General features: G+C 33.5%; 1 long non-coding RNA gene and 1 pseudogene across 1 annotated transcript; one reads left to right on the top strand and one right to left on the bottom strand.

The window, feature by feature from the left end:
- Positions 1–5,793: 5,793 nt before the first annotated feature.
- Positions 5,794–11,190, top strand: LOC132288149 (uncharacterized). Its single transcript, XR_009473508.1, has 4 exons — positions 5,794–6,087; positions 8,448–8,612; positions 10,440–10,539; positions 10,807–11,190. It is a non-coding gene; the product is annotated as an uncharacterized LOC132288149 (long non-coding RNA).
- Positions 11,191–12,723: 1,533 nt separating this feature from the next.
- LOC132297872 (small nucleolar RNA R71) lies at positions 12,724–12,822 on the bottom strand (annotated as a pseudogene).
- Positions 12,823–13,418: the final 596 nt, after the last annotated feature.

The following is a 13,418-nucleotide window of genomic DNA, read 5'->3' as shown; positions in this document are numbered from 1 at the left end:
CTTAGGATTAAGCTTAGGAAGGAGCCTTAGATGAATGACAAGTGTAGGTTTCACAATTAGTCTTGCAAGTGTGTTTGTGAGAGGTAGTGCAAGAGCACCTAGTGAGTGGAGAACCCTATCAAATTTAACTTAGGGTTTTCACATTTTATTTCATTCATCTGTTTCCTCTCAAGAACCCTAACCTTGCCACCATTGAAGTAAAGCTTGGTTTAAAGCTTTAAGCCTCATTTTGGCCTCCTTCCACTCACCTTAGATTTAAAACTTTGGAATACTTTTGCTTCCTCTTACTCTCCTCTACATAACCCAAGAAGGAAAACTTCAAATTCCTTTGCTTTCCTTGGATTCAAGAGGAATAATCCTCTTGTGAGGTAGGGGGTGTTCTAAGCTATGTTTTTGATGTTTTATATGCTTTATGACATGGTTCATAGGTCTTACATGCATTAAATCTAAGATTTTAAGTTTATAACTAATGGTACCTTACATGAAATTAAGGTGGGACTTGATTTTTAGAAAGGCCATTACTTGATTCATAACCTCCCTTAATTTGAAGTTATATGGGGTTGTTTTGAAATCTAGAGACATTAGTCAATTAATTCAATTAATTTTTATTTGTATGTTTCCATGATTTAAATTAAGTTTTAAGGTTATATTTATATGATCATGATAGGTTCTTAAGTATATATTAAATTGAGCATGTTTGGATGAGGAATGAAAATCTAGAGGAATTAAGTATTGTATTTAATTAATTTTCATCCTTGTTGTATAAGTGATTTGAGTATGTATTTTGTGGATTGCCTAGTTAAACCATGATTTTAGACTTGTATCACAATTGTGAGATTATGTTCTTAATGTGGGTTAACATTATTCTAGAATGTAACAAGTTGTATAATGATGATTTAACATTCTTCATGCCATGGTAGTTGTGAACATAGGGCATGTATTGTGTTTCCAAAATTGGTTTGTGCATGGTGAATGGTTTTACATTATGTATATATGTTCATGCTAATATATATACGTTGTTGCACAAATTGTTGATTTTGGAAACTTGGGATATCGTTGTTATGACTAAGGGTAGGGCATGGTTCTAGTACATGGGATTGTCCCTTTACAGGTCTAGTGCGCACATAGTGAGGTTACCCATGGGCTAGTAACCCTAAAGTAACTATTGTGTCTGTTTGATCCGGCATGATGTCTTAGTATCCACTTTGGTTTGATTTCGCATTTTAATTTCCAAGTTGATAACTTTGTGAACTTGCATCTCATTGTGCCATGTTAAAAGTTCCAATGTCATTTTAATAGCATGGATCAAATTATATCGAATTATAAACCTTGTAATAAGTTGAACTTATGCATGCACTGATGAGCGCTGAATAGTGCGTATTTAAACCCCTTAAGTTTAGGCATTCTAGTACCTTTATCTATCTTATTTTACTGTTTTAGATTAATTTCGTATTATTTCCATTTTTAGGCACTTATCCCAAAAATAAGCTAACTCAGCCAAATAAGAGCTTAATTGAAGCAATTCTGGGATTAAACAAAGAAAAGAGCAAAATGGAGAAAGAAGGAAGCAAATGAAGCCAAAGGTGACAAGCAGTAAAGTTCGATCGATCCAAGTTCAAGGTTCGATCGATCGAACAATGATCGATCTGAGCACTTCAAGATAGATCCAAGCCTAGACCCAAAAGCATAAAGTCCAAAAGTTCGATCGATCCAACACCACCCTTCGATCGATCGAACACTTTTGTCTTTATTCAAATGATTGATCCTATCCACAGCTGTACCACCCACTAACCACTATTGTCCTTTTCCCATAAATATCTCTCCAAAATATCTCGGATTTGTCTTTTCCCAAAAAACTCAACCAGTTGGATCGATCTAGCCTAAGTTCGACAGATCTTAGCAAGTTCGATCGATCCAAGTCCAAGGTTCGATCGATTGAACTTCCTTCAGTTCGAAAAAGTTAAAATTCCAGCTTGTGCAATCTGTCCTCTATCCAATCATTAGAGAATATTCTTTGCACGACTCCAGCTCATTTTGTGTGCCACTTGACCTACCTATAAAAGGAATATGATGCATTTTTTGAGCACATAGACTATTCTAGGGTTTAATCTCTTAAGGAGGAAAGTTTAGAGGAGGAGGAAGCTAGAGACACCATTGGAGACTCTTCATTAACCAAGGAGCAAGCCTCTTCCATAACGTTAGCCCTTGAGGGTCGGAGCAACATCACCATGAGTGGCTAGACATCCTCTTGGGGATAGAGTTAGCCCCAGCATGCTTTCTGTATTATTGAGGGATTAGTGTTGTAATTGATGTTTTGACACTTTGATATATATAAATCTTGTTTATTCAATGATTTATGTGGTTTAATGCTTCCAATTGATCATTTCATTTTATCCATATGTCTATGTATGCTAGAATAGATATTCATGTGCTTGTCTCTAGATTTTGTGTTATTGATGCATGTCTATGTGTATTGATGCTATAGATTTAGAGATTATCAAAATATAGTGCTTAAAGGAATGCTTTTGTGATTCTCTTGATGGTTCATACTTATCTCTTGATGGATTATGCCTCTTCCCTAGTTTATTTTCATGCTAATAGTGTAGATGTAGTGTAATTGTAGTGTAGTGTTAAATGGGAGGACAATCTATGCTTGTTGTTTGATGATCCAAGCTTTTGAATGCAAGTAGTATATGTCTCTAACCTTGTGTTGTATTTGGATTGTGAGCTTAATGAAAGGATTAATGACTTATTTTGATCTATTGTGCCTTTCACATGATATTTAGACAATATATGTTTAACTAATCATCCTTGCTTGTTGAATCAACCAAACACACACACACCAATATTGCAACACACCATTTGCCCTTATTAATCACTTGTCAATGATATAGAAATGCATTGCTTGGTGGTGATCTCTAAACCCCAAGATCTCTCTCTCTTACTTACTCTTAATTGCATTCTTTTGCTATCACTTAGTTTAATTTAGTTGCTCTCTAGTTTAATTAACCAACCAACCAACCAACCAATTGTTTGATCACTCGACCTACTAGCCCTAATAACGATTCCACGACATTGCTCGATCCTCATAATCCCTTGAGACAATCCCTACTCGCCCTAGCTATATTTATAGTGAAAGGAAGCAGTGGCTTCTATAAATGAAAAACTCTTGGCCCTAGCCTTAAAATTCACACTCTTAAGATCTTGGTGCGGTGGCACACCACCCGCCACGGCTAATTTTTGGCGCCGTTGCCGGAGATTGATTGATTTGATTTGGCAACGTCGGATTTGTGGAATTGATTAGGATTAGTACTTTTTTGATCGTGTCTTTACTTTACTTCTATTTTTCTTTTTGGTTACTTATTGTGTTGTTCTTATTTAACAAGGTGCATTATTGGAGAGGAAGCAAGCAAATGAGCCATCGAGCATTCAATTCAAGCAAGCAAAGAAAGTAAAAAGCTTAAAATTCTAAAAAAATTGCTAAGTTAAGCTTTAAATTTGGAGTTGAAGTGCTAAAGGACCTTTGTGAGACTTACTTTACTCAATCCCCACTACAAGAAAAGAGGGCTTTTACGACATAGTATTTATGGGGCTTCTTTATTTTGCTTCGTGATTACCACTATTTACGGAGTTTTTAAAAGAATCCTCGTAATTGTTACGTTATAGGACATGCTTTCATGAGGATTTTATAGAATCGTCGTAGAAAAATATTTTTACGGCGTATTAAAAAGCCCATGAATATTTAGATATATTTACGACATATTTGTACACCTTTAACGGGATAAATGTTCCTCGTGGATAAATTTCACATCTAAGGCGTCTTTTTTGCCCTGTGGATAAATTTCATATCTACGGCGCCTTTTTTGCCCCGTAAATAAGCAATACAATAAGTTCTTTTAAGGCGCCTTTTTTGTCCCGTGGATAAATTTCACATCTAAGGCGCCTTTTTTGCCCCATGGATAAATTTCACATCTGCGGTGCCTTTTTTGCCTCGTAAATAAGCAATACAATAAGTTCTTTTAAGGTGCCTTTTTTGTCTCGTGGATAAATTTCTCATCTAAGGCGTCTTTTTTGCCCTATGGATAAATTTCACATCTAAGGCGCCTTTTTTGCCCCGTAGATAAATTTTACATCTACGACGCCTTTTTTGCCCCGTAAATAAGCAATACAATAAGTTCTTTTAAGGCGCCTTTTTTGTCCCGTGGATAAATTTCACATCTAAAGTGCCTTTTTTGCCCTGTAGATAAATTTCACATCTAAGGCGCCTTTTTTGCCCCGTAAATAAGCCCCACTGCATTTTTTTTGGCACAGTACGCCCCCACCACATCCCTAATACCTAAAAAAATGGACAGCGGAAAAATTTTGCGCCTAAAAATTTTTTGCCCATGATTATTTTATTTTGCAAAAACTATAAAGTGGTATTAAACTACATCATTTTATGTAAAAAAACTAATAAACCTAACATTGTAAATCATTCTCTTCATCAATTGATCTAAAAAAATAAAGTGGTATTATTTTTTTGTTCTTTTTCTATATCTTTTTTTAATGGGGTTTTGGGGAGATGTATTTAATTTCTTGAATATGAGTTGGTCAAAAGAAACTTGACTAGCCTTGTAGGACTTTTCATGCTTTGAAATTTATGACACTAGTAGTTGCAGAACTACCTTATTTATTGATGTTGTTGTGTTTTTATGCATCTAAGAATAAAAATGACAACAAACTGAGGTTATGATAAATTTCGTTAAATTAGTAAATTTATGACACTAGTAGTTGTAGAACCGCCTTATTTATTGATGTTGTTGTGTTTCATTCCTTTTCCCTTCTACTTGTTCCCTGGCCATTTAGAATGCGTCTTACAAATTTGTTCAATTTGTTCAAATGATTCACTCATAATTAATAGGAGAACTTCTGTTCAAATTTGCTCATTCCTTTGCTCCAGCCATTTAGTTATGATGATATTAAAAGAATAAATCCTAGTAGAAAGAAGCAAAAGTCTGGTAAGAGTAATCTATTCACATAATAAAAGTTAATTTGTGGTAAAATTTTAGAAAAATTATTTTATTTTATATATCAGTTAATAAATATTTTTTATTATACGAGTATTATTAATATAAAAAAATATTTATTAATTGATATAAAAAATAAATTTTAAAAAAATTTCTATAAAACTTTTACACAATTTACCTATTTGTCTATTTATTATAAGTTTTTTTAATAAAAGTAAATTTAATTAGACAAGTATTATTAATATAAAAAATATTTATTAATTGATTTAAAAAGAGTTTCTATATAAAATTTTAACACAAATTATCTATTTATTTATTTATTATGAGTTTTTAATTAAGAAATCTAATTAGACAAGAATTATTAATATAAAAATAATTTATTAATTAATATAAAAAATGAAATAATTTTTTTAAAACTGAACCACAAACTATCTTTTATTTTGAGTTTTTTTTAACAAAAGGTAATCTAATTAGACAAAAATTATTAATATAAAAAAATATTTATTCAGTATAAGAAAAATAGTTTTTTACCACGTATTTTTTTGCCACGGTTTTAAAATAATCATAATAAAAAATATACTATTATTTTAAACTGTGATAGAAAAGTTTTTTTACCACTATTAATAAAAAATGTAACTGAAATCATGGTAAAAAGTGAAATATTTTCACTTATCATTTGGCGGGCCGTGAAATTTTCACTTATCATTTGGCGGGTCTTATTCCCACTGGTGCAATAAAGTCACTTCTCTTTCTGAAAAAACCCTAGCCTTTCTTTCTATCTCTATCTCTATCTCTCTATGTCTCACGCCGAGGCACCACCACCATCAACCCACATCCTCACACCATCACCAAGCCCTCGCTCTCTGTTCGAACCCCACTGCCGCAAGCTTCTCCAGCCGAACCTCTTGGCCGCCGCTGCTGCTCTCTCCTCTCTTCTCGGTCTCGCTTTCTCTGGCCGATTCTCGGTCAAGGAGAAACCACATCTCGCCACCGGCCACCACATTTCCAGTTCCGGTCGTCTTCTCCAGCCAAAAATTTCAAGCCGAGTCTCTCTCTCTCGTTTTTCTCATTTTTCTCTCGGGTAAGCTCTCTTTAACCTGAAATTTGACTTTTGGACTTTGATTTTGGAATAGGAATTTAGAATTTCCTACATATATCTGTGGTTGTGTTTATTAGGGTTGTGAATGTATAAGTCTGTGATGTGAAAAAGGAGGAAGGGCTATGGTAATGGAGAATGGACTAAAAAAAAAATTCTGTGAAGGGCTTGTCCCTGATTGTTGAAATTAAGGTTGACGATGAATTGAATTGAAAATTCTAAATTGAATTGAATTGAATTGCAACTTCTTGGGCCTTTAAATTTCAGATTATATATATATGGCCTTGTGTTGTATCAAAAATTCTGGACTGTACTTGAATTCATAAAAACTGTGAGATGATTTTGATATAAATTCATCTCTGTGACTATGCTTTTGAACTGAAATGGGGCTGTGAAATTTAAACTGAAATGATGTATATATCTTGTTGCCATGTTGAAAATTCTATGAAGCTTGAGACTATGTTTCGATATATACCCATACATTGTTTTCTTTTGTTTGAACTTAAAAATATTTATAGCTATCTTTCTCAATGGAACTTTTATTAATTTATTTGTATTGTTGAATCTCAGCCCTCCTGACATCACTTTGTGAAAAACTAGAATGGTGCACCAATTAGAATTGGCGGCATTTCTTGAAAACAAAAAAAGCTATGCCATCACCATTTATATCCCCATGTTTGTGTAGATTTTTCTAGTTATTTTTTTTTTAATCCTTTAGGCCCTTGAACATAACACAGATTCTCCATTTTCAGAACTAATGATCAGTAGGTTCCTTTTTCTCTTGATACTTCACATAATGGGATTTCACTGGCCTGAGATAGGTTTTGTTGTACAAGTCCAATGGGGCATTTTTTTAAGGCGTGACTGGGTTTGTTGGATCCAAAGAAGCCCGATGGTAGTCAAGGCTCTGCTACAGTATCTTATTCCATGATAGGTGAAGCCCTATAATAGGCACTCACAAAGGCATTAGGTCTTCTGTAGTAGGCTTCAAGATTAAGAAAGCTCGAATTAATTTTTTTAGTCACTTATTCATATATCTTCTTTATTTTCAAATGCCCATTTATTAATATGATATTCAGCTTGGAATTCTTGGGCTTATGTTTGACTACTTGAATTACATTTGTTTAGGCTTGATTCTATTATTTTTTATAATTTAATACATGTTTGCACTTTGCAGCCTTCTGTTACTGTACATTTCCATTTTTTATTTAGTTGAGTGCACTTGCAAATTTTATTTATGCCAAATTGCATCTTTGTCAAAAGCTTTTTTCTACTTGCTTTTAATTCTTCTTTTTCATCTGTTCCCCTTCCCTCTTGATCCTAAAAGTTGATGGAAAGTTTTTAATTTGCATAGCATTTTTTATGGTCGTTTATTCGATTTTTATATGGAATTTTAGGAAATTTTTATTTTTAAGCCAGTAGCTGGTGCACCACCAACTGCCACCTAGGAAGCACCTATACTTCTACAAGAGTGACGTACCCATGTTGTGTCGGACACCAATATTTCTCAGATACTCATGGATGAGTGTTCGATTCCTATACGTATTATAATTTTGAAATATATTTTAAAATTTCAACCACGTACCGATACTTCTCAGATACATATTTAGCAAGTTTTGAGAATTAGAATGTAACTTTTCAAAGAATAATATCATAGTATAATTGTTAAGAAAAGTTTAACATTTATTCGAAAATAGAACTTAATTTATCCATACAATATAACTCTCAACTCTTGTTTTGTTTGTTAATCATAATATTTTATAAATAAATGTTAACAACAATACTTGTGAAAAAAAAAAGAAAAGATATGCTAATAACAATACATATAACATAAACAAGTATTATTTAAAAATTTTCATAGATGCATATATATTGATTTTTATACATATCTACGTTTATATATATATATATATATATATATATATATATTGTCCTGTCCTTGCATATCTGTATCTATAATTTAAGAATTTGTTGTATCTGTATCCATATTTCATAGATTGTCACCATCACAATTCATAACACCACAGCTTCTTAAAAAATCAACACCACGATGTAGTATTGCATTGCATGTGGCTTATTTTGGTTCATTGCAAGGTGAAAAAGGATATGCTACCAGCTTAGGCATCATTTAGTTGAAGTTTTCTACTCCATGCACATATTGGAACTTTTGTATTCATTCTGATTCAGCTATTATTATTTAAATATTGCACATGATCTTTCTTAACTACTGTTCTGTGCTGTCATTGAATTCTTTTGTGTAAGCATGAGTGGACTATTAATAATTGTGCTGCTCTTGATGAACACAAGATTGTGCTCTTTTCTTTATTGAGTTGTCGTCGTTTCAGGAATTAACAGATGATGTGAACAATGAAGCATCATTTCATGATGACAAATTCCTTTCAAAGAATGGGTAACCCAGAGAATTCTTCTTATCCAGCAATGCTAATGCTGTAGTTGAACACACAAAAAAGGTTTTGGTAATTTAGGATGGTGAAGTTGTTCATCTTAAGGTATTTATGTTTGTTTCCCTTTTCTTTTTTCTTTATTCTTCGCCTCCTTCTCTCTCTCTCGCTTTGCAATCCACCTTCAAGTTACAAATCCTTCGTCTTGCTGTGTGCCTATGAATAATAGATTTGATATCTTTCATGTTATCTTCTGAGATTGCTGACAGCCACAAGTATTCTTTTACAGCAACTATGAATGATAACTTGGTTGTTTTTTGTGGCTTTTGGTTGTTTAGGTGAAGTCTTGATGAAAGGAAGGACTGGCCTACCAAAGTAGCTTTCCTATAACTTTAAAAAACATAACAAATAAACTAAAATAAGAAGACAACAAAGAATAATTTCAGGAATTTCACCTTAGATTTCTCAGGGCTCATTCCCTAAGGCTGTGTTGCATCCCAAATTACCTAATCTTGGATTTTCTGAAAATTCAGTCCATTGCATAGAAATGTGATACTACATTACTTGCATCATGGACTTCTTCATTGTTTATATATTTTTTAATTATTTTGCATAAATGGAGGTCGGGAAATTGTTGTGGATGGAGTATGGTTTTCATTGATCGCATTTTAATTTGTTGAATCATCAAATAAAACAGCATATAGACTGAGATAAAATTCAATTTAATCATGCTATAAAGCCAAAATCTCTCTATATATTCACAACCACCACCACCACCACCACCACCTTTGCTTGTCACTTATGCTAAAGAAATGCAGTTTGGCTTTCTTATATGAAGTTAGTAAACCAAAATATCATATTTATCACTTTTGGAAAAGGAAAACTTGTAATTGAATAAGGCATTAAACAACTTTAAATATGGCTAGGTTTGGTAAGATGAATAACACATTTTCTTGCAACATAAAAATATATATCAAGATTTTTTAAGAAGATAAACATCTTTATCCATTGACTCTTTCCTAATTGGATACTTTGCATAGGTTCATGTGATAAAACCACATAAGATACAAGGAATTTATGCTAGCATCATCCTAGCTATTCATTAAAAGGAAAAAAGAGATTCCAAAATACTTTTGTCATGTAGAGAGCCATAGCAACGAATAATGATATTAATTTCAAAGAAAGAAAGGGAATTCTCAAAGACCTACTAGTTCATTATTCTTACTCAGACCTATAAAGAGACTACAGAGAAGGGGGTCCCTTTAAGGGAATTCTCAAAGACCTACTCGTTCATTATTTAGTGTGTCCAGTTCTCTTTGTGACCCCAAAAAGGTTTATGACTTCGTCTTGGAACTAAAAAAGAGGTTTGCGGTGAATTAGGAGGATTGCTTCACCTCAAGATGCAAATTAGATACTGCTGTATGTGTTCTTGTTTATGTAGTCTTTTGTATTCTTAGGATGGTGCACTATTTGGTTAAAATAAAGGGTATACTTAAGTTGTGTCCTTGGGATAATTCCTGTTAAAGAATTTGGAAAAGTCACAGATCTTTATGCAGCTCTTGTAATTTTCATTTTTATTCAGAAAAAAGTGCTAGCTGTTGTAGAAAAAAGGGAAATAAATAAACTTTAGCGTGCTTGCTTGGTTTCAGATGAAGTTTACATTATAACGAGTTAAAAAATTGTCTAATAACTACAATGATTCCTCTTAATAAAAATCAGTTTTAAAAGACAGATTAGGGAAGTGAGATATATATATAACAAAATAAAAAGAGGGCTATAAATTCATTTTATTAAGAGGCGAGTACCCTATTGGATAAATAAAAATGATTTTGAAGTGAGAGCGTGTGCATATATCAACGTATATATATGTACACACACAATATATAGTAATAAGTTTTGGGTTTGATATGATTAATTAAAATGGTTAATTGGCAGGGGAAGGAGGCACTGGTGGATCACTTTGAGAAGTCAACGTTTCGGTGTGATACGAATGAGTTCCTGCTTGTGTGTTTCAGCCCAGCAAGAGATGGTTCTGGTAAGTGGGTGAAACAAAATTTGGTTGGGAAGTATATATATATATATATATAGTAGTATATATATATATATATTAATTAATTAAGGGTTTAGTTTAGGGTACCATATCATTGGAGTATTTGGAGCAAGCGCCGCAAATAAACACTATAATAGTTCCTATGTGGTTTGTTTAATGACTTCTAAGTATTAATTCATCTTTTCTATTCCTACATCATCTTTATTACTAATTTGATGAGCTTTTCATTTTTTTTTGGTAAAAAAAATTTAGGTGGAGGTTTGATATCTGGGGTTACATTGGCTGCCAAGTTTATCAACCCTGCTATTCGAGTTTTGGCTGCTGAATCAATGGGAGCACCTACTTGCTTGGATTTTGTACTGTGGAAAATGAGGTGGTGTTTTTGAAAAGTGTAGATTGAAACTTAATTGTTAGGAAATTGATTATTTATTTATTTTTTTTTTGCAGATGAATTTACTTCCTATTTTGGCACATTGATCAATCATGAATTCTTGAATTGTAAAAATATTTTAAGTCTTTTGATATGTTTAATGTGGAATTTCAAGATATTTTTTTGGTTATGGTTATTGACATTAACATATAGAATTGAAACTATGAATGTGTTGATATATTTTTGAATTAAATGATAGTTGAAAATTGATGCCAATTGCAGGTTGTGTGAATGATTAGGTAGCATTTAAGGGTAATGCTATATATATATATATATATATATATATATATATATATATATATGTAATTGATACCCATTGCAGGTTGTGTGAATGATTAGGTAGCATTTAAGGGTAATATTTTATAATTTTTTTTTTAAAAAAAATTATGTTATCTACGGGGAGCTTGAAACCCCCGTAAATATTATTTACGGTTACTTACAATTCGCCGTAGAAAACAATTCTACGGTAGTTATATTTTGCCGTGGAAAAGTTTTCTACGGCAGTTACAATTCGTAGTGGAAAACGTTTCTACGGCAGTTACAATTCGCCGTAGAAAACGTTTCTACGACAGCTATATTTCCCCATAGAAAAGTTTTCTACGGCAGTTATATTTTGCCATAAAAAAGTTTTCTACGGTAGTTACAATTCGCCGTAGAAAACGTTTCTACGGCAGTTATATTTCATCGTAGAAAAAATTGAGTTTCTACGGCAGTTATATTTCGCCGTAGAAAAAATTGAGTATTTATGGAACCCTCATACACGAGGGCCTAGAATGCGCCGTGAATACGTTTCTACGGCATTTTTGGCCCCTCGTAGAAGCCCTTTTTTCTTGTAGTGGCCTTAGTCAAATCGTCGGCCCGCGTGGAGGCTTATTTTTAATTATCTTGCATCATTGTTGTAAAGCATGGGAGTATGAATTATGTGTTTATGGAAGAAGTCTAATTGCATTGTTGTGAAGGCATAATGTTTGTTATTCTTTATGTTTGTTGTGTTTTGCATTATGCATGCATGGACGTCGTTCATTGAGACCAACTCTTGTCCCTCTTGATTTACATCTTGAATCTATCGTTAGAAATCCTAGGGGAAGAGGAAGTTCAAATAAAGCCAATCTTTCAATGGATGACCATAATGATAATCATGTTAAGGACCTTGGTCACATAGACCAACAAGGTATCCTTCATCCCAATGTGCACAATGAGAACATACAAGTACCATTAGGCATGCCTAGGCCAGTCATTCATCAACCACCACAACAACAAGGCCAAGTTCCATATGGAATGCCAAGGCCAATGCCTGCTCCACAACCTCCCATCAACAATCAAGGAATTCAAAACCAAGGTGTTCATGTTGCACCTCAAGTAGCTAATCCACCTCTTGCTTTAAGAGACCATTATGTGCCTAATGAGTATAATGAACCTACATGTATCCAATTGCCTCCATTTAAAGCACATCATTATGAAATTAAGCTACAAACCATTCAAATGCTTCCTAACTATCATGAACTTCCAAGTGAAGAACCTTACAAGCATTTGGATGAGTTTTTTGAAGTATGTTCCACCGTAAAATATACGGACATGTCGGAAGAGGTTTTAAGACTCAAACTTTTTCCATTCACCTTAAAAGACAAGGCAAAGTATTGGTTTAACAATCTTAGGCCTTTTTCAATCACCTCTTAGGCAGAAATGCAACAAGAGTTCTTGAAGAAGTACTATCCTGTTTCAAAGACCAATACCATGAGAACCTCAATACGAGAATTTTCAAATGGGGATGGAGAAACGTTTCATGAGGCATGGGAACGCTTCAATGAATTGCTTAGGAAGTGCCCACATCATGACATGCCCAAATGGCAATTAGTTCAATATTTCTTTGAGAGCTTATCGGACAACTATAAGGGTATGGTTGATGCTTCCATGGGTGGCTCATACATTGATAGGCATGAGGATGACGTGTGGCATCTCTATGAGAGCATGAGTGAAAATTCTTTGCATAGAACACTATCATCCAAGAATGGTAAAAATTCACAAGGTAGGAAGAGTGTTGGCTTACATCAAGTCGACCATTCAAATGAAATAGCCGCTAAAATGAAGTCTTTATCTCAAAGGTTTGATCAATTTTTGATTAACCAAAACTCGGTGAACTAAGTATCTTCCTTCCCTAACCATTCTCATCGTGCATCAAATGAAACATGTATGACTTGTTCTAGTGTTATTCATTCTACTTCTCATTGTCCTCACGGACAAGTGCAAAATGAACCTAATGAACAAGTCAATGCAGCTTTTGTGAAGCAAGGGAACAATCCTTTTGGTACTCACTATAATCCAAGTTGGAGGAATCATCCGAATTTCTCTTGGAAAAACCAAGGAGAGGGCTCAAACCCTTCCCAAGGCGGTTTTCAAGGGAAGTACATTCCACCTCCACTTTAAAACCAAGGAT

Source organism: Cornus florida, unplaced genomic scaffold, assembly GCF_030987335.1.
Source record: "Cornus florida cultivar Cherokee Brave unplaced genomic scaffold, ASM3098733v1 CherokeeBrave_3.0.0_Hap2_Chr02, whole genome shotgun sequence".
NCBI classification, from domain to species: domain Eukaryota; kingdom Viridiplantae; phylum Streptophyta; class Magnoliopsida; order Cornales; family Cornaceae; genus Cornus; species Cornus florida.
This window is presented reverse-complemented; position numbering and strand designations above follow the sequence as displayed.